This window comes from Papio anubis, chromosome 8 (assembly GCF_008728515.1).
Source record: "Papio anubis isolate 15944 chromosome 8, Panubis1.0, whole genome shotgun sequence".
In the NCBI taxonomy this organism is placed as follows: Eukaryota; Metazoa; Chordata; class Mammalia; order Primates; family Cercopithecidae; genus Papio; species Papio anubis.
The window spans coordinates 68,102,464-68,124,514 of NC_044983.1; the positions used below are offsets into that span (position 1 = coordinate 68,102,464).

The window sequence follows — 22,051 nt, forward strand, 5'->3', positions numbered from 1 at the left end:
TGTGGGCGGGCGGGAGGACAGCCCTGCAGTTGGAAGCAGAAGGGCCGAGGGAATCCTGCGAAGCCGCAGGAGTGCGTCGCGGCCGGGCGTCCCGGGGCTTTCCCGGCCCCGGGTGCGCGGCAGCCGCGGGGGCTGCGTCCCTCTAGCCCAGCGCAGCCGGCTAGGCGCTGCAGAGCGAAGCAGGTGGGTGTGGAGCCAGGCCCGGGGCAGCAGGAGCAGCGGGCGCGCGGGAGCTGAGGGAAGCACCTCGCCGAAGTGTGGGCGGCGCCCGCCCGCGCCCCAGCCGCGCCCTGGGCACCAGAGCGTTGTCCCCAGCGGAGCGCACAGCTTCGGCGCCGCGAGGCCGAGCCCCGGCGTCCCCAGAGGTGCCCCGCCAGCTAGCGCAGCCCCGCCATCCCGCCCCGCCGCCCACCTTGAGAGCCGCGAGCGCCGAGGAGAAGGAGGGGGAGGAGGAAGAGGAAGAGAAGGCGGCGGCCGCTCCAGCCCGCGGGTGCGCGGAGCGCGGGAGGAGGCGGAGCGGGAGGCTGGGGTGGCCGCAGCCGTGTGTGCGCGCCGGGCCGGCGAGCTGCTGGGCGGGGGAGCGGCGCCCCAGAGCGCCCCGCCTAGCCTCCCGCGCGCAGCCTCTACCCTGCTCCGCCACAGACACACACCCACCAAGCACCCACCGCCCTCCGCCCTCCGCCCTCCGCCCTCCGCCCTCGCGGCCGCCGCCGCCGCTGCGCCTCGGGCAGCCCCAGCGAGCGGCAACTCCCGGGCTGGCGCGGCTCGCTTTCCAGCTCCTTCCGCGCGGCGAGCTCAGCCCCGCTCGATTTTTCCTCTTCTGTTCCAGCCCTCTCTCGTCTGGGTGGCGGTGGCGGCGGCAGGGGGATGGGGACCCCGCGTGGGGAAGGGGGTGAAGATCGATGAAGATTATTGTTCTTTTAAAGGATGCCTTAGCTTCCTCCCGCCGCCTCTCCTCTGAACCTTCCTACTAGAGACTGTGAACCAGAGTCAGGGATGTAAAGACAGGGGGAAAGCACGCCAGGAGCTCCAGCCAGCCGGGGAGACCCTCCTCTGTGGAGGGGAGGGGGATTTCCAGCGACAGATCATTGGCGAAGGGGATCGTCGCGGGGAGAGGCTCCCTGGAGGGAGCGGGGAATCCCACAGCCCTTTGTGGTGCCCGAGCCTATGCCGCCTGCTGAGCGGGGTCTGTGGGAGCTAGGTAAGTGGCGGGGGCATTGCTGCTCCCCGAAGGGGTCTTCCTTTAAGAATGAATCATCGCGGCAGCCTAGCCACACTTGAGTTGCTAAAGGAATTGGAAACTGCCATATGGCGCCCAGTGGACTTACACACAAAGCTGACTTAGCCCTGAGAGGGTTTTTAATGTAAGGCTCCTTCCTGGTGGGGAAGGCGCTCAAGTGTTAGCCCCTGAAAAGCTTCCAAGCAGCCTGACTGGGAAGGGATGGGGATGTTATTTCTAGGAGCCGAGCTCTTGTTGCCTTCCGTCTATTTGTTGGTAAATGCCACACTCACATGCACACACTTGTGGGACTGGATTTAGGGAGTGTGATGCCTCTGATGTATGAACGATCCTCAGAACACAGAGACATGCATGCATTTTATTCTTCAAGCGGTGCGCGGTCTCCGTTCTGTAGCACGGTTCCTGAGGGGGAGAACGGGTCTCTAAGGAAAGCGCTTCATGGCTGTTGCCAACACACTCTGCTAGGGGACTTGGGAATACGTTTGCCCTGAATAGCACCAAAAGACATCGACCATTTGCCTCATCATTTGCTCCTGATGCTTAATGATCCTCTTCAAAATAGTATGCCGCCATCCATTTTCTCGAGTTGTGAGCATTTATGTGTATTCATTCATAAAAACTGTCAGTGTGCAATATGCACAAACATGCCATTTATGCAACATTTATGACTGCACATGTGTTTCAACAATAAGAAGTAATGCATACAAGATTACATTGAAAAAAAATAGTATGCACATACACTGGGTTAATTCTACGCAGGTTCCACATTCCTTCTAATCAAGTTGTGCAATAATGTCAAGATTTTAAGTATCGTATCACATTTTCATTTTTGCACTAATTTTTTTTTATTTTGTTGGAAATCTGATTTTTTGAAACCGAGGGAAAGGAAGAGTAAGCATTTTATTGTTGTCATTAAATGTGTAGTATAGTGTGGGACGGAGGTCTCTTGGTTTATTTACCAATAAACAGCAATCAATATATTACACTTCATTGTACGAGAGAGAGAGATTTCGGTCAAAAATCTTGTCTTACCTGTCAGTGCTGAATAACTTACAGGAAAGAGTTTATGAAAGAGGGTAACATTCTTAAGTTGTATATAAAGAAAATACAGTTTTGTTTTATCTATTTCACTCTTTAGGGGTGTGTATGTGTGTGTGTGTGTCAATACATATAAAGTTGTCCAAAGCTTAACTTGTAATACATGAGTAAAACCCATCTAGACTAGACATCTAGGCTAGAGAGTTCTTTGTTCTTAAATTAACTCAGTTTAGTAATTTGACACATTACAAATGTGTATGCACATTTAATTGCTGTTTGAGGTGGTGTTTTTAATGTAAGGGCATGGATAAAGTGCTTACTTGTGTGATTGCATGGACTCTGAAAATACTGAAGGTCCAACGTAGAAATAACTTTCTTCCCCACTGAAGGAAAAGTATCCTCATCACCTAGAAGAGTTAATATGCTTCCACAAAGTAAATACCATAATCCCCTCCCTCTTGCCTTCAGGTTTAGAACAATTGTTTATCACAAATAGAATTCTGTCTAATGTACCCTTCTTCCTTTTCTGGCACCATTCAGACTTTTGGAGAAAAGAGTGAATCACTTGGCAGTTCTGTTTGTTTTCTTCCTCCTTTAACCTTCATCTTTCCCTCTCCATGTTAGTGTTCTCACATCTCCCTCATACACAAACCCACACGTATCGACTCCAGAAAATCACTCTTCTGCCTGCCACTTTGAGAGTTCTCATCTCACATCTTTCTTTTCTATTGCCTTCCTTTTCTTTTTCTCCTGTTTTTCCAAATAGAATAAATCCCTGCATCAGTTAAACTCTTTTGCATTTCACTGTTCTCCAAATCCAACAGTTCAATTTTCCAAGCATACATATTTACTGAATATTCAGAGGGGTTAGTAGAAATTATTACTTTATCCATTCCTTTCTGTTTGGCTTTTAAAACTTCATTGTTTAGGCAATAGGGCAACTTCCTGCCTTTTTAATTTTCAGTATGATAATAAAAGTGAGGTTGCTAGAATAACGAAATGGCAGGATATGGTTTTGGTCACGTTTCTCAACTTAAGAGTGTGTCTGTCCAGGTGTTTTGTATACCTGCCTGCATGTCTACAAATGTGCAAGTCTGCAGAGCGTCTTCATTAAACGTTGAAAAATATTTTTTCTTGAATGCGTGTCTGGCATTCTTATATGGTAGAGAGATCAGTATAGTGTATAACGTGTTATGAAAGTAGACCCAAATCTAGGAAATCTGTAAGATACATTTCATTCTGCCCTAATGCATTTTTTTCTTCATAAAGAACTAATTAGTTCCTTTAAAACTTACTATCTCTTAAAGACTAATTCCAGAGGAAGATTCTTAAAGTTGATAGGAAATCTCACACATATTTTAAGGAAAATATATGAGGGTAAGATATTCTACTTATTTCAAAATGTTATTTTTTGAGATTTGTTTATATTCTTCAGATTTTTACATAAAATCGTGATTCCTATTATTTTCGCAGAAGCTTCAGACAAGTGGACAGTACAAAGGCATTATATGTGATTTCTTTTTTAGCCCAGGGTTTTTTGTTTTGTTTTGTTTTGTTTTGTTTTGTTTTTTGAGACGGAGTCTTGCTCTGTCGCCCAGGCTGGAGTGCAGTGGCCGGATCTCAGCTCACTGCAAGCTCCGCCTCCCGGGTTCACGCCATTCTCCTGCCTCAGCCTCCCGAGTAGCTGGGACTACAGGCGCCCGCCACCTCGCCCGGCTAGTTTTTTGTATTTTTTAGTAGAGACGGGGTTTCACCGTGTTAGCCAGGATCGTCTTGATCTCCTGACCTCGTGATCCGCCTGTCTCGGCCTCCCAAAGTGCTGGGATTACAGGCTTGAGCCACGGCGCCCGGCCTGTTTTTTGTTTTTTTAAGGCTAGAGTTTATGACTTTGTTACTCCCCAAGTGACAGAATAAAGTTTATAGAGCAGAGCAGCATTAGGTTTTTTAGTCACATTCTACAAGTATCTTTATAGCCTAGATCTGTAGGACATTCTGTTTCATTGCTTATTTCCTCCTTGTGCTTCTTAAATATGTATTCCCACCAACTCTTAACTGCAAGTACGGGTTGTGAGGCAGAAAGCCATGTGTGTGAGACCAGTAATCCCTTGACCTGTGTAAGCCAAACCCTTTTATTTTATCTTAAAAAGTGCCTGTTCCTATAGGTTGAATTGTAACTATCTTTGCTATCTGATTTGATGTCCCATAGCCACTCATTGACTCATTAATTCATTTATTACTTACTAAATATGTGTGTGTATATATATATAGGTATAAGGAGAAGAGTGCTTGAATAGAATGTAACAAATGCAAAAAATATAGAAGCTAGGCCCTCCCCTCAAGAATTTTTTAAGGAAAAAATAAAACTTGAAAAACTAATTGAAAAATCAGTTATAGTTCAAAATGAAAGATCTTTTTTATACAGAAATGCACTTAATACTTAGCAAATTAATTAAGACAAATCCATGAAGAGGATCATGAAAATTTTCACAAACTATGCATTTGGCAATTGTTAGAAAACAATAATAGTAATAATAATATTATTAAAATATTTAATTTTAAATTTAAATTAGAGTATTATGATTATAAGTAATACTATTTTATTGACATATATAAAATAAAGTTATTGTTATTATTATTTATAGCACTTACTTAAGGCACATACTGTTTTAAGCACTTTGCAAGTATTATTTTCATTCTCACAACCACCCTATGGGATAGCTGTCAGAAATGCCCTTTATTATATAGATGTGAAAACTAATGTTTAGAGACTTTTCTTAACTTGTCTAAAGTCATATAGGAAATAAATGGTAAAGTCAAGCTTGAACCTTGGTGCTCTGGCTCACTTAACCACTATGATATTCAGAAGTGTTAAGAACGAGCCCAGGCAGAACAAGAAAAAAATGCTTGCAGTTCCTAGATTTATTTGGAACTGTATCTTCTCTCTCACCAAAGGATGCCCTGGTTATTACTATAGGGGGATGCTTGAAAAAGGCCAAAAGTAAGAGAAAACCCCCATATTTTTGACATTAATTTGAAATAAGAACGTAGTTTAGATTTTTATAATGTAGGTGGGATTTTATCAGAATGCTAACACATTAGAAACTACTAGCTTTACAGTGACCACAGAAAATGAGGCTGGCTGATACAGACGATCTGGTCAGTTTATTTTCATTTTCAGGTTTTTTAAAACAAGTTTGTGAATTATTTTGAACATAGTATTACGAATATGTTTAATTTAGCTACTCTTAGAATTATTTATTTTTTTAATTATTAGTTTTGAAATATAATTTTTTACTCATGTCCCCATTTTTTTCCCTGTAAAACATAACGCGAATATTTCAGTGGAAATTAAAGTATAGTTACTTAACAGATTTACATACTAGTATAGTCTTTAGAATGCATTTATTTTATTAAGTGCAGAGTTACTATGATAAAATTATGAAAACATAAATAGAGATTTTCATCAAGAAAAGTTTATATATTTGAAGAAAAGTTTTTTCTAAATAGCTACAACTTCTGTGTATGTGAACAATGTCATCCAGATTAAATTTCAAAGCTAAAATGATTAAATATTGCCTGCAGGAAGCCATAGAAACAAATATTTAGATATATCCTCATGATTGACATTTTAATTTTTCACACAAATATTAGGTCTTATATATTCAATCACATTGTATAGCCAACCTTGAACCTACAATTGGCTTATTACATAAAATTTCATTTTAAAAGTTTGAGTATTTTAGAACTTATATACATTTCCTTATAAAAATAATACTTTAAATGATGTTTAGGTCCTCAGACCAATCCACCAAAGCCCTTTTAATAACTAATACACCTGAAGTACAGTACTGTTAGTACTAAAAAATAAACCACAGCCATTATGTATAGCAATACTCCTGGAGAATCATTTGATTTACATGTTTATTGGCTTCCTTTGTGTGAGACTCATCTGAGATACAGAGGTGAATGCAATACTGCCTAGTTCCACAAGGAGGAGAGAAAATGGAGAGGGTATTTGTACACAAGTAACTGATATTAGGCAGAATGAAGTAAGCAATATAAGACCGATAGGGGCAAAGTACTGAATAATTGATTCCGAGTTCTACCATGAAATCCAGGGACTTCATATCCCTTTGAGGTTCTTATTTGGTAGTTCATCCTAAGGGTGTCTACTGAGCTTCTGTGTGCTAAGTCCTAAGCCAGTTATTAGAGACATAAATATGCATAAGACACCATGCACTCACAGCCTACACTTGTAGAGAAATAAATCACAACCAAATATTATAAATGCTATTGATAGAGTGGGATGGCAATTCAGTGGAGTAGTTGTATGACAAAACATCCCAACAGTAACAAAATACAGTCGTTTTGAGTTTCTAAATATATTTAGAGCCACAACACTCTACTCAGTCAGATCCAGTACCCCCTTTCTATAAACAATACTTTGTAATGTCCCCCTTTACTTTCCTGAAATAATATTTATAGATAATAAATCATATTTACACATATAACATTTAAAAATCAATATAAATTCCCTATCTGTAAGAGTAAATAAGAAGAAAGCAGCTTAAGATAAAGTAGTAGACTTACCAATATGTGTATGCTCAGATATAACTACACTAAAAGATGTACTAAAATAATCAAATGACTGCTACTTAAAATGCATAAGTTTGGATAAGAAGATAAGTTCAGATAAGAGTAGAAGATAAATTTGGATAAGATGATAATATTCAATTGAATATTGGTGACACTTTTGTATATTTGGCATTTTGAAATAAGAGCAAAATAAATATATTCATTGAGTGTGACAGCAGTAATTGCAAACAGATGTGGGTGTACTGGATTAGTGAATCAGTTAACAGGAGCAGCATGATAGCTGGTGACATAACTTCCCAAAATGGTGAGCAAATCTGGTGATAGCCTCTTCTATCATTCCTAGAAAATTCCTCTGTAAAAACGTGCTATGAACGATAGGGCTAAGGTCTAGTCACAGATAAAGGCAAGCAAGTTTTTCATTTACATAGGTGTCTGGTGAGATGTGTAAAAGTTATGGAGGAAGCAGGATTTCCTGCATTCTTGGGCCTTGCCCTTCAAACACTTGACAACTTTAGGAAACTCACTCAAAAGGATTATGTTCATCTCATTCAGCAGCACTGATTATGACTATATTCTCCCATTGAAGAAAGCCAATCCAATTCTACTATGTGGGTGGCTATTTTGAAAAAGCAAAGCTCTCTCTGTTTTTAGTATGAAAGTAAGTTTAGCGCCTGACTAAATACAAAATAAATAGCAACAAAATCAAACTATGTAGATTGCTAAACATTAGGGACATCCTATTAGTGGGCACAATTTGATAATTTAGTTATCACTGTGAAGAGTTTCATTTTCTATGTGGGATAGTCAGACAGGACTTCACAGATGAAGTGACATCTAAGTTCATTTTTAAAAGATGAGTAAGCATTCCCCAGGTGGAAAAGGAGGTGGATGGAGAGCATTCTAGGCAGAGGGAACAGCATTTGCAAAGCAATGTTATAAAAGGGGCTTGACTGTTGACTGAAGCTCAGCATTGGCAGTTGTAGGGAAGTGATGGGAGACGAAGCTGAAGAAGGTTGAGGATTAGGTGGGAAAGGTGTTTATGCCATCCTACATAATTTGGATTTTATCCTGAAAGATGGGTTGTTGGTGGAGTTGGGGGAGGCGGTCAACAAAAATTTTTTAAAAAGTGGTATAGTCCACTTTATTTTTGGTGACAATCTCTGAGCTAATGTGAATAGGATGAACTTTAACAGGAGAAAAGATTGATACTTTGGAGACTAGTTAGGAGCCTTTCAAGGAATACAACTAAGATAATGTCTAAGACTTGCTTTAGACAGGGATGGTGAAGAAGGGGAGGAGGGTTTGAATTCCTGATGGTAAACACTTGCAATCTAAGGGTCTCCAAGTCTTTCACCTCTCAATACAGATAATAATAATAGGCATTAGCTTCCTTTTTTGCTTTTCAAGGGTGATTGTATTAGTTTAGGTAGCTTGAACTTCTGTACTAAACTTCCATATTTCAGTGGTTAATAGAATGGACATTTATTTTTTCCTTATATGAGAGTCCAATGTGTGCATTCAGTGCAGTGATTTGGGGACCCAAATCTTGCTCATGATACTAGAAACATGAAGTTCTCTGCATCCCCCTGACATTGTGGAAGAGAATGAACATAGAGAAGGCACACCCAAGTAGTGACACACCTGGCTTCCATTCACATTCTGTTGGTGAGACAGTCACATTGCTCTATCTGTATACAAAGAGGGGTGGAGTATGCAACCTCTGGGTGGGAGGCCACTTTCCAGTCATATTTCTGTATCATGGAAAGAGAAGCATAGATTTTGCTAAATAGAAATTTCTACTATATTCTGCTCTCTGGCTACAGGTAAGAAAACCTTAACCCCAGAAAACAACCTGAATCTCACCTAGTCACTGTATCCATCTCAAAGTCCAGGTTCTATGGCTGATGCCCACCACCATTCAGTCTGGATATGGCCCCTCATTGTCTAGAAACTTTTGTACTAAAAGGCAAGTTATCGGTCTCCAATATACAGGCATACCTTATTTTTATAGTGCTTTGTTTTACTGTGCTTAACAGATGCTGTGATTTTCACAAATTGAAGGTTTGTGGCAACCCCGCATCAGGCAAGTCTGTCAGCACCATTTTTCCAACAGTGTGCTCACTTCCTGTCTCTGTGTCACATTTTGGTAATTCTCCCAATATATCAAATGTTATTGTTATATAGGATATGGTGATCCATGATCAGTGATATTTGGGGCACCACGAGCTGTGCCCATATAAGATGGTAAACTTAATGGATAAATGTTGTGTGAGTTCCGACTGCTCCCCTGACTGGCTATTCCCACAACTTTCTCCGTCTCCTTGGGCCTCCCGGTTGCCTGCGACACAACAGTATTGAAAATAGGCCAATTAATAACCTTACAATGACCTTTAAGTATCCAAGTGAAAGGAAGAATCGCATGTCTGTCACTTTAAATCAAAAGCTAGAAAGGATTAAGCTTAGTGAGGAAGGCATGTTGAAAGCCAAGATAGGCTGAGAGTTAGTCCTCTTGTTCCAGTTAGCCAAGTTGTGAATGCAAAGGAAAAGTAATTGAAGGAAATTAAAAGTGTTACTCCAATGAATACATGAATGATAATAAAGGAAAAAGAGTCCGATTGCTGATACGGAGAAAGTTTTAGTGGTCTGGATAGATCAAATCAGCCACAACATTCCCTCAACCAAAGCCCAATCCAGAACAAGACCTTAACTGTCTTCAATTCCATGAAGACTGAGAGAAGTGAGGAAGCTACCGAAGAAAAGTTCGAAGCTAGGAGAGGTTGGTTCATAGGTTTAAAAAAACTAGGCCATCTCCATAATATAAAAGTGCAAGGTGGGCCAGCCTCGGTGGCTCATGCCTGTAATCCCAGCATTTTGGGAAGCCAAGACGGGTGGATCACGAGGTCAGGAGTTCAAGACCAGCCCGTCCAACTTGGTGAAACCCCGTGTCTACTAAAAAAATACAAAAAAAATAGCCAGGTGTGGTGGCAGGCACCTGTAATCCTAGCTAATTGGGAGGCTGAGGCAGAGAATTGCTTGAACCTGGGAGGTGGAGTTTGCAGTGAGCCAAGATTGTGCCACTGCACTCCAGCTTGGGTGGCAGAGCAAGACTCTGTGTCAAAACAAACAAACAAACAACAAAGAAAAACAAAGTGCAAGGTGAAGAAACAAGTGTTAGACACGGAAGCTGTAGCAAGTTATCCAAAAGATTTAGCTAAGATTTTTGATGAAGGTGGCTAAAATTAACAATAGATTTTTAAAATTCCTTTAGAGACAGGGTCTCACTCTGTCACCCAGTCTAGAGTGCAGTGGCATAACAACTCACTGCAACCTTGAACTCCTGGGATCATGGGATCCTCCTCCTTCAGCCTTCCAAGTACTTGGGACTACAGGCATGCACCACAGCACCTGGATAATTTTTTTATTAAAAATTTCTTTAATTAAAAAAAGACAGGGTCTCACTATGTTATCCACAACAGATTTTTAATGGAGATGAAACAGGCTTCTGTTGAAAGGTGATGCCATTTAGGCCTTTCCATAGCTAGAGAGGAGAAGTCAATGCCTGGCTTTAAAGCTTCAAAGGACAGGTTTACTCTCTTGGTAGGGGCTGATGTAGCTGATGACCTTAAGTTGAATTCATTGCTTACTTTCTATTCTGAGAATCCTAGGGCCCTTAAGAATTGATGCTAAATTTCCTCTGCCTGTGTTCTAGAAATGGAACAATGAAACCTGAATGACAATGCATTTGTTTACAGCATGGTTTACTGATATTTTAAACCCACCATTGGAACCTACTGCTTAGAAAAAAAATTCTTTTCAAAATATTACTGCTTTTTGACAATGTTTCCCATCATCCAGGAGCTCTGAGGGAGATGCACATGGAGATTAATGTTTTCATGCCTGCTAACACAATATCCACTCTTCAGCTCATGGATCAAGGAATAATTTTGACTTTCAAACCTATTATTTCAGAAATACATTTTATAAGGCTATACCTGCCATACATAGTGATTCCTCTGATAGATCTGGACAAAGTTAGTTGAAAACCTTCTGGAAAGGATTCACAATTCTAGATGCCATTAAGAACATTTGTGATTGATGGGAGGAAGTCAAAATATCAACATTAACAGGAATTTGGCAGAAGTTGATTCTAACCCCCATGGATGACTTTGAGGGATTTAAGACTTCGGTGAAGAAAATAACTGCACATGTGGTGGAGAGAAGTAGAATTAGAAGTAGAGTCAGAAGATATACATGAATTACTGTGACCTCATAAACTTGAGCAGAGAAGGAGTTGCTTCTTATGGATGAGCAAAGAAAGTGGTTTCTTCAGATGGAATCTACTCTTGGTTGAAGACACTGTGAACATTGTTGAAATCACAACAAAGGATTTGGAATATTACACAAACTTAGCTGATAAAACAGAAGCAAGATTTGAGAGGATTAACTCGAATTTGAACAAAGTGCTAGTGTGGTTAAAATGCTGTCAAGTAGCATTGCATGCTACTGAGAAATCTTTTGTGAAAGGAAGACACAACTGTGGCAAACTACATTGTTGTCTTATTTTAAGAAATTGCCACAGCCACCCAAATCGTCAGCAGCTACCACTGAGAACAGTCAGCGGCCATAAACATCAAAGCAAGACCCTCCATTAGCAAAAAGATACAACTCCCTGAAGGCTCAGAGGATTGTTAGCTTTTTTTTCCCAATAGAGTGTTTTAATTAAGGTGTGAACATTTTTAATAGAATAATATAAAATACTACAGTATTTTATAAACATTACCTTTACATGCACTGGGAAACCAAATATTTCTGTAACTTGCCTTATTGAGGTATTTGCTTTATTGCAGTGGTCTGGAACTAAACCTGTAATATCTCTGAGGTGTGCTTGTATAATGATGGATGAAGTTTGGAATCATTGCATTTAAAATTTCCATTTGGAAAAGTGAAGAATGGGAGACATAGATCAGTCATTGACTCATAACATGGAAGAAATCCTACTGGATATTGTTAAAGGACCCCTGTCCTGGCAACAGGGCACATTCCTTCTTTAGACCCTTGTTTACTATCTTGGAAGAAATTCTTTGTTCTTTGTTCTATGTAGTCCAGGCCACCTTCTGGGAAGTTCTTCATTATCCATTATTCTCCATGGCCACATGCAAAATGAGTATTGGGAAGTATACCCTTCCTGGAACTTATAGGGCTTTATAGGCCTCCTTCTTCCCAATCCAAGCCTAGATGCCTGGAGGTGGTTTTAAAGTCATAGGATTTTTTTTTCTTTTTTCTTTTTTGTTAGGCCTGGCTCTTAATTTCTTTGACAATACAATTTCCTCAGAATTTTCATAGGTTACTTATGTATTTGCTTTCTGTCAGTTATACTACTAGCTACAGTGAAAGTTCTTTCCTATTCATAATTTTTGAAGCTGTTTCATTCCTTTGTTCATGTCTTATCCACCCATAAGTGATTATGTTGGGGTCATCTCAAAAATAGGCTTGGGTGGTTAGGTCACTTCATTAATGAGATATTTACTGCAAGGCTGAGTCACTTTGTCGAACTGGGAGGCTATAACGGACTTCTGTTACTCAAAGCTTTTTTCATTGTTATTTCTCACCCTTATCCTCCCTAAAGCAGTGGGCTGTTGCAGCTTTATGAGGTCTTCTGTTTCAATCAATTGTTTTGTAATACTTTGCTACAGGCAGTGAGGAGCAATCACCACACCACACAGTAACATTTTGGCTGTTTGCAGTCTTTTTTTCTGAAGTTATAGACCTGCCTTCTAAGTTCGCACAGTTGTGCCAGAGTATGGCAGGGTCCAGGCATCTTGTCTTCTATATCCCTTTCCTTGCTTGGGGCAATGCCACATAATTAGATTTTTGTAAAGGCAGCACTCCCACCCGCCTAACCTCAAGGTATCAATATTAGGATAATGCTAGCTCATCCTGTAACAAACACCAGAATGTTAGCGATTTGGCATAACAAAAGTGTATTTCTTATTCACATAACAATCAAATGAAGAGTGCGAGAGCACAGAAAAGGCATCACCAGTTCTTAAACATCTTGACTCAGGTGTGACAACAACACTTCTGGTTACATTCCACTGATGAAAACTAGTCAGATACCCCTCTATCTAGATGCCTAGATGAGGGGGCTGGGAGTGGGGGCTGTGAAATGTAATATTTGGCTCAACAGGAACTTCTCAGTGGCAATTCTATAAGGTGAACTATAAATTTAATTAGACAACTAGCCATCCCTGCTGTCGTCATATTTCTTCAAAATAAATTAGGGGGGAAAAGTGTTCGAATTGCATGCACTCACTGGTTAATCCATGTTGTGGCACATCCTTTACCACACTCCTGAAAGGCTCCTCTCAGACCTCTGGGATGTCTTCTTCTGGGACACATCTCTCTTCCTTCTCTAAAGCATCAATCAGTATTATAGTGTTCTCATATATAAAAGACTCTGGCTGAGTGCATTGGGATAAAGGATGGTAATTATAGCGTAGACAAGAAACTAATTGTAATTAAATGTTAGATGTCACTACTCCTAAAAATGCATTTGCCATTTCTCATCACAGGAGTTTTCTCACTGGTCCATGTCTCACTGGGACCCAGGTACCAGCCATTTTCTGGACACTTCACCAACCGTTTTCTAGGTCTCTCTCTTCTTCTGGACACTTCCTCCCATCCCTTCATCCAGAATTTTCCCACTATCCTTTCTCAAGGTGACAATGGATGATTCCAAAAGACAGAGGTAGTTCATTATGCTGAACTGTTTAACTCTTGTTTGCCTCTGACTTGCCCAAGGGCACTTGCCAATAATAGCCAAATAGCCCATTATGTTTTTCTCTGAAATAAGAAAGCAATTCTTTCCCTAGGAGGACTTACTGCTTCTTATACTCTAACTGGCTGGAAATTGTAGCCAGCTTTTTACAAGTGCACATTCAGCTAATATTTATTAAACACTTTTCAGGTGTAAAGTACTCTGCTAGGTCATGAGGTTATACAAACTTAGTCCTTACCCTTGCGAGGCTTATGGTCTGCCTGAAAACAAACATAGAACCCCTAGATCCCTGGCAGTGCTAATTGTAGTGAGTTTGCCCCAGGTCCAAACAATTGATAATTCTTTGTGTTGTGGACATTTTGAAAGGGATGGGGAGTAGCAGCATGCAGGCTGTGGTGTGCAGAATTGGGGAAGTTGAGACATTATGCTGTCATTATTTCCCAGAGATAAATTCTGTACTCTGCTTCTGGTCACTTAGTTATTTTTTGCAGACTCCAGGTCTTAAGCTATGTGGTTCTTTTTACACTTCCCACTCCTATTTTCTAACAGTCAGGAAAAGCCAGTCCTACAAGGAGATCAGCCAGGTATGGGAAAATGGCATCTGGAGAGAATAGACCAAATGACAGATGGCAGTCCCAGTAGACAGGAAGTTAGACTTTCTTCCTAGGGAATGTCCTAGCCGAATATGGTAAGCAGTATCTGGGAACAGGTGATATTTGGAGATTCAGACAGGCAGGCCTGACAGAGACAGGAAGGGTTAGAATGGTCCAGCCCCATAGGCTCAGAATGCTACCGCTGAAAGGGACGTAGAGTTTAGGAAGAAGCCTCTTTTAAGTAGCTAGCAGGTACCTACACAGTTAAGACATCTCCATTCTCAGGAAAACAGGGTGATGTTCACTTTATTAATGAGAGGATTCAGGCACAATGGACAGGACCATTTCTTATGCCATCACCAAAGCACCAATCCCACTTCCCTGAAGTTTCACTGTAGCTTACTAACTGGACTCTTAGTTTTTTATCTTGTCCTCTTTAATTAATTTCCCCCCCCCCCTTTTTTTTTTTTTTTTTTTTTACAAAAAGCAAATCTGATTGTGTCACTCATTTACCTAAAACCCTTAAATGATTTCCCACTTTTCTTAGGATAAGGTCCTAAACCTTCAACTTGGGGGCCACCATATTCCTTCTTCATTTCCCAAAGCATCACTTGTAGAAGGCTGTTGTACATGATGGGCTCTGGTCAGTCTGGCCCCTGTCCGCCAGCACTATCTCAGGCACCACTCATCCCTTGTTTTCTGTTACAATTTCTGGCTTTATTTTAATTCATCTTAAGTGTCCTGAGCTTTCTTGCTAGAGGCCGTCATGCATAGTTACTTGGGATGCTCTCTCTTCCCACTTTCACCTAATAAATTCTTACTCATGTCTCTGAACTCAGGTCAAAAATCACTTGCTCAAAGAAGTCTTCTTGGCTCCCAGAGCACGGAAGGTGTCTCATCATGCTGTCTTCTAGCACCCTGATTCCTTATGGCACTTACCCCAAATCTAACTTTAAATTTTCAGGCATTTACTCATTTAGTATCAGCTTTCTTGCACTAATATCAGCATCTTTTGCAAGAATATAAACTCAGTGAAGGCAGGGATTGCCCCTTTCATGCACTTCTTTATCCACAGCACCTCTCACAACTCCATGCACATAGCAGATGCTTCTTATGTGTTTGTTGAATAAATGAGTAAAGGAATGGATGGAGCTGGGGCCCATGTCAAGTTCTAGGTCATAAAATGGAACCGGGAGCCCAGTTCCCAAGAATTGCTGTTCAGCATAGGGCAGGATAGAACCAGAGCAAGTCTGCCTGATCATGAAGCACCAAACCATGACCGTGCACTATTTACATTCATGAACTCTTTACATTCTTCTTGACAAGGACCAAGATGGTCCTAAAATCCAAGAGGAAATAGAGTTTGTAAGTGGAGGCCCAGGTATACCACTGCTGGGAATAGAAGTAGAAGTAGAAGGTGGTAGAAACACAGTCAAGGCAAAACATGGTGCTTCCAACAGAATTTTTTCTGTCATTCTTATTAAGAACAGAACTTATTTCTTATTTAAGAACAGAACTCAGCCTCATAACTTTACAGGAAAGTTGTCTAGACCAGTGCTTCCCAATAGAACTTGATGTGATGATGGAAATGTTCTATATTTGTACTCTCCAATACAGTAGTCACTAGCCACATGAGCTATCAAATATTTGAAATATAACTTGAGAGACTGAGAAGTAGAATTTTAAATTTATTTAATTTATGTTGAAATAGCCACATGTGACTAGTGGCTACCATGCTACATAGTATATAGATCTAGACTATTATTAGCATGAACTACCTTAAGAAACAGTTTCAAAAGCAGTATGGTTTAAATTTTAGACATATTCATTTACAACCAGTGTTGGCCTCCAGTTTACCATATAAACATGTAAGCAATCTCTGGTGCCCAGTGCCAGTTTGACTTTGATGTGTATCTCCTAGGTACATCCTATTGAAGGGATTTGAATGAACTATCTCTTATTTCTGTCCACTGGCACTGATCTTTATTGAGGGCATTTCTATCTTTAGGCAGGCTGTACAAAATGTGAAGTACTGTACACATGTAGAACACTTCCTCTGTAAGTATCTATGTCATATGACTGTCTCACATCCACTTTTCCCAGGCAGGATTTTTTTTGTACCCTCCCCTCTTCTCTCTTTCTTACTGTTTCCTTTTTTAATGTCTAAGATGACACAGATACAACACTGTGTCCTTTAACAAGTTCCTTTTCTTTTGCATATTGATTTCTTTTCCTTTGTGCTTATTTCCAAAAGCTGTTTTATCAGTTCAGATCCTTAACAACAAAGAAATTAAAAAAAAAAAAACACATACACACAGACCAAAATACAGTTCAAATCATTAACAACAACAACAACAAAATCTCAGAAATGATGATAGATCTTGGCTTGCTGATTAGTACATTTTGGATATTGATCAGATATAATAATTTCAATATCAACATATGAAGAATTTAACATAAGGCATTGCTCTTGGTTTTTCCCAGTTTTCACCTAGATAACATGGTAGTTGCATTTAATCCTTTGAAATTGCCCATTTGTCTGACTCTTGAGTTCTTTGCCCTGCTTTCCACAAATACATAACTTTCCAGTGAGGAAATACCAGAATAACAGTGTGGTGTTTAGAAGGCAAAAATCTGAAATATCATAATAAAGTAACATTTTCAAAGAAAGAGTCTATCTTTACTCCTTTTTCCCTAGTCTGAATAGCTTAGAACAAATGTGCCTCAGGGCTTTCATGCTAAATGTTCCCAGTTCAAAAAATCGTGATTATTAATCAGGCTATCATTAAATATTAAGTTACTTTTGAGATAAATGTCATTTTAAATTTGGAATCCTACTTTTTTTTTTCTAAATCTAAGGAGAGCATTTTCATTAGGCTTTATGGAAAGAGTGCACATAGAAAGCTTAGAAGCTATTAAGAAGCTACTTCTTAAACTTGGCTTCTGGTTTCATTCGAGCCCAGCCAAATAGTTTCCAGAATAATAAACACAATTTGTAAACATCTATATAAAGCTAAAGTAGAACATTATGGTCATCGTTTTTATCTTTTTTTTTAAACTCTGGGGACCTATTTTATTTCAGGCATTTTATAACATTCGGAATACAGTGTTTGATGGGTAGCAGATGCTCAATAAATATTTGTTGAATGAGTTAACAAATTAATAAAACCTCAAAGAGTTTTTAAAATTACAAATGGTGACTAAGGCTATTGAATCCATAAATGCATACTATATTCCACAAAGCCCCATGAATTAAAATATCCATGTCGTTTGCTGGTACTTTATATTAGCTTCTCTTCTTTTACAGCAATATGTTTAAATCAGGGAGAGAGTTTCAACTAGGTGCAGGTTAAATACATATTCAAGTCCATAATGTTATCTGGGCCTACAAAATACATGCTAGAACACAAAACCAAAAGTTCCTGTAATATTCTTTGCAGTGATCCTGTGGGTTTCTTGAGAGCAAAGGGCTACTTTACCCAATTTTGCATCATCCCCCATGCTCAGTATTTAGTGACAGTCAAGTAACATTGTTTTGGAAGGAGGAGATGGAATGAGAGAGGAATAATGGATCTAAATCAGTATTCTTATTTATATTTTATGGTCTTTTTCCATTCTGACCATTATTGGAATAATAGAAATTATAGACTTATGTTGTAGCCAGGAATCATCAATAATAGGTTCAACTCGCCAGTATTTATAGGTTTCACTGGGTATGAGATAGTCAGATTACTCTTGCTTCACATTTTTTTTCTTCCACTGTTTACATTGTGTATTTATATTTGGTGCTCTGCGGTAGCAAAGTCTAATACAAAGAACTGGATTCAGAAGCAGGAGCTTTAGCTACTGGCCCTGATGCTGAAAAGGCCCTGGGAAGATTGTTTAAATCTACCAGTGTTTTTCACCCAGTTAGAGTGGACCCATTCCAACTACTATACATTTTGTATTTTCAACATTTAGAAAGTATTGGTAGGCATCTATTTTGACCATAAATCTTGAATACTAAGACAATTAGCATTACTTCTGAAAGTCACATACTAAAACTTACGTTTAGTTTTAAAAATTCAGAGCTGCCAAAACAGTTGCCAATTCTACCATCTCTATCCATAAGAGAATTGTAATGTGATAGTAAATGTTATACATGTCATTCAGGCCAAGGGGTAGACAAAATATTACAGGAATTATTTGTGGTTCACTCTCACCTTTAGTATCATGCTATTAGGATTGCTCAATATTGATCCCATATTTTTGCTCATTTATTACAGGCATCCAGAATCCTTCAATTCAAAGAAAATTCCCAGTGTCTTATAAAGGTCAAGAGCATGGTCTTTGGATTAAGATAATGCTGGGTTAGAATTCTGGAGGCCGCACCTCCTAGTTGTGTTGTGAGCAAGAGACTTACCTTTCTGAGCCTCAGTTTCTTTACCTGTAAATAAAAGATAATAATACCCACCCCAAGGAGGGATGAGAAATAATGAGAATTCTCACCATGTGAATTAACTGCGATAAGCACAGTGGCTACATATAATAATCACTCAATATTTGGTAGGTGATGAAAGTGATAATCATTAACAAAATTCACAAAGCAAATGAGATCATAACTTTGGCTCTCCTTCAGATACAACTCTAAGAATATCCCTACCTTCTAGGAAATGTAAATTTTACTTATGGGCATTTTGATCTTAAGCTGAAATAAAATCCAAATTGTAAATTTGTGAATCCATCACAATAGCTTATTTTACACAGACATGTTCTTTTATTATAATCCTGACTACATGCAGCTTGCAAAGATGAAAAACAGTGCTTTAAATATCACCATCTCTAAATCCAGAAAAACTAGTTCTTTCCTTGAAGAAAAAAAAAAATGAAAAAACCCATAACAATATTAAAGAAGAATTTTTTAAAGGAAAATAGAATCCATAATTTTACAACCCTTAACCACACTACTCCTTTCAGTGAGAATAACAGCCTTCGTTTATTTTTGAATATTTTCTCCCTTTGTTCATAGTAACATTCTCTGTTATACACTGTTGCAACCATAATTCTTATGATTTTTCCACACTGTTTTTCTCATTGTTTATTTCAAGACTGCATCATCTGGTACAAGTCACGTGAACTCAGGGCTTCAGTTGGTCCATCTGTGGTCCCTAATTTTTACATTTTTATTTTAGAAAATGTTGACGGAAATTGATGAGTTCATGTTCCTCACCAAATGCTTTGATATTTTCTTATCAAATTTTGCTGAATTGTATTTCTAGCAGTAAATTTAACATCCTAAGATTCATAGATGCTAGTAGGTCATCTTGCCCATCTGCCTTTTTTACCATTAATTATTTATTATTGTTGTAGCTTTCCAGTGTTTTACACAACAGAGACACATGGTAGGTTGAGCGAGGGGGCAGGGGTGAGGGAAGGAATATTTATAAAGTGCCATACACAGATGGATGGTTAAAAAATGCTGTTTAATGATCCCCACTAATGACAAGGATGGATGGAAAACATTATTCCCAAGGAATATGGAGATGGTGGTGTCTATAGTTCAGGGAACCTCTTCCCTTTTCTGTCTAATAATGAATAGAAATAATATCTAATAATGAATAGAAAAAAATCAAGCATACAATCGATTGTGACAAAGTTCAATTTTTAAATTAATTCCATAATATCATTGATTTGTTAGAAACTCGTTTTTCATGCTTGAATCTAGAACACAGTGTTTTGAGTATGAGTAGTCAGAGAAAGAAAAAACGGGACCTCCAGTTGATGCTATGCCGAGTGTCCCAAGGTAAATTTTGGAAGCGGTTTGCTTTGAGGCTGAAGGTATGGTATCTTAGTCCTTTGAGGCTATTACTACAGGATATCTTAGACTAGGTAACTTATAAAGAGCAGAAATTTATTTCTCACAGTTCTGGAGGATGGGAAGTTCAAGATCAAGGTGCTGGCAGATTTAGTGTCTGGTGAGGGCCTCTTCCTTAGAGATGGTGTCTTCTTGCTGTGTCAAGGACACAGGCTGCTCTCTGGGGCCTGTTCTGTAGACACTAATCCCATTCATGAGGGCCCTGCTCTCATGACCTAATCACCCCCAAAAGGTCCCACCTCTTAATACCATCAGCTTGGGAAGCAGGATTTCAACATAGGAATTCTGATGGGATGCAAGCATTCAGACCATAGCACATGGCCACCTGTGTATTGTGATTAGAATATACCAGGAAAGACTCTCACCTTTCCCCTCACATGATTTTCCCATCCCAGTTACTGTCCAGCATGTATTTCCATTATTATAGGATTATTCCTTTGAGGCTTCACATGGAAATGCATTCTATTATTTAGAAAGAGAAGAGATCATTGTTGACAGGTATAAGCTTACATTTTGAAGAAAGAAAATGGACTCACTAACTTTGATACGTTCTTCTCTTACTTTTCTTTATTTTTTTAATTGGTGGAAATGCCATCATATTGAAGAGGCCCTCACCAGACATGAAAGCTGAGAAATGGAAAATTCACTTGTATAACATTTTAAACTTAAGAAATTTACCACAGTCAACTTTTTCCTATTCCTCATCAGTCCAGTCGAAGATGTAGATGAGTAGTATTCACACAGAAATCTCACAGAACCATAAAATTGCAGTGACAGAAGGCACTTGAGGGCCATCTTGTCAACCTCCACAGACTAGGAGTTTCTCCTCTGTATACCTGATGGGTGATCACCTGGGTCTACATGAACACTGCCAGGCAGTGGGCCTGGTAGTTTTTTGAGGTAGCACTGTCCATTGTTGGGCAACAATAATTACTAGAGAGTTTTATATATGTACAAATTATTCTCTACCTAGTTCCAGGAAATCCAGCTGTTATTTTTAACCCAGGCCTTGTTAAAGTTGGCAAATAAAGGTCATCAGAACTTTAAATAAATTGGAGGTTATCCATAATAACTGGTAGTATTATATTATGTTAACCAAAATATCTAACAAAACAAAGAAGATACTAGTTCTTTGAAATTTATTACTTATTCATTCACTTCTTGGGGGGTAGTCCACAACATGTGTTAAGCATTCATATTAGGTGACACACTAGCTAGGTACAAAAGATGCAAATATGGATACAGAGATGTTTGTCAATTTTAGTAACTCATGTCAAGTAGATGTTTCCAGGTTTAAGCCCTCATGACAACTTGTACTTTGCTGTTGTTGCTTTTATTAGAATTGTAGTTAGTTGCTTGCGTGTTTGTAGAATATCTGTTTACCTCCATGAGAGTGTAAGCTGCACCATGTCAGAGACTGTGCCTCAAGCAGCATAGGGGTTCATACATATTTGCTGCATGATAAGAAAGGATTCTAATTGAATAGTTATAATGAGAAAAGCATTATAATAGATAAAACAAACTTCTAACCCACTGAAGCAGGAAAGATTAATTCTTTCTGGGAAGGTACTTATTCTTGATCTTGAATAATGAGTAAAAGTTTATTAGGTGGAAAATGCGGAAAAGAACATTTCATACATAGGAGTCATATTGAATTTGGGGAATGGCAGGTAACATGAGGTAGCAGGAATAAGAGGAAACTGAATTTTAAATAAATAAGGAAGGAAATAATTAAACCTGATTATTTACTTTTTTAGTCAACTAATATTTATTGCATGTCACTTGGGACACAATGATGGATAAGATCAGATGTGATCCCTGCCCTCCAGGAACTTAGAATCTAGTGAAGAAGATGGATATTTATCAAATAATCAAAGTAATCATCCCAACAAATATGAAATTGATGTTGTAACAAATGCTACTACAGGTGAAAGGTACCTAGTTCTGTAAGT

The 22,051-nt window shown here is 39.2% G+C and overlaps 1 protein-coding gene across 1 annotated transcript in view; it reads left to right on the forward strand.

The window, feature by feature from the left end:
* The first annotated feature begins 535 nt into the window (after positions 1-535).
* KCNB2 (potassium voltage-gated channel subfamily B member 2) overlaps positions 536-22,051 on the forward strand; it is a 488,419-nt gene continuing 466,903 nt past the window's right edge. Inside the window, exon 1 of the mRNA XM_009213206.4 lies at positions 536-1,201. The gene's annotated coding sequence lies outside the window, so the exon portion shown is untranslated. The remainder of the gene's footprint in view (positions 1,202-22,051) is intronic.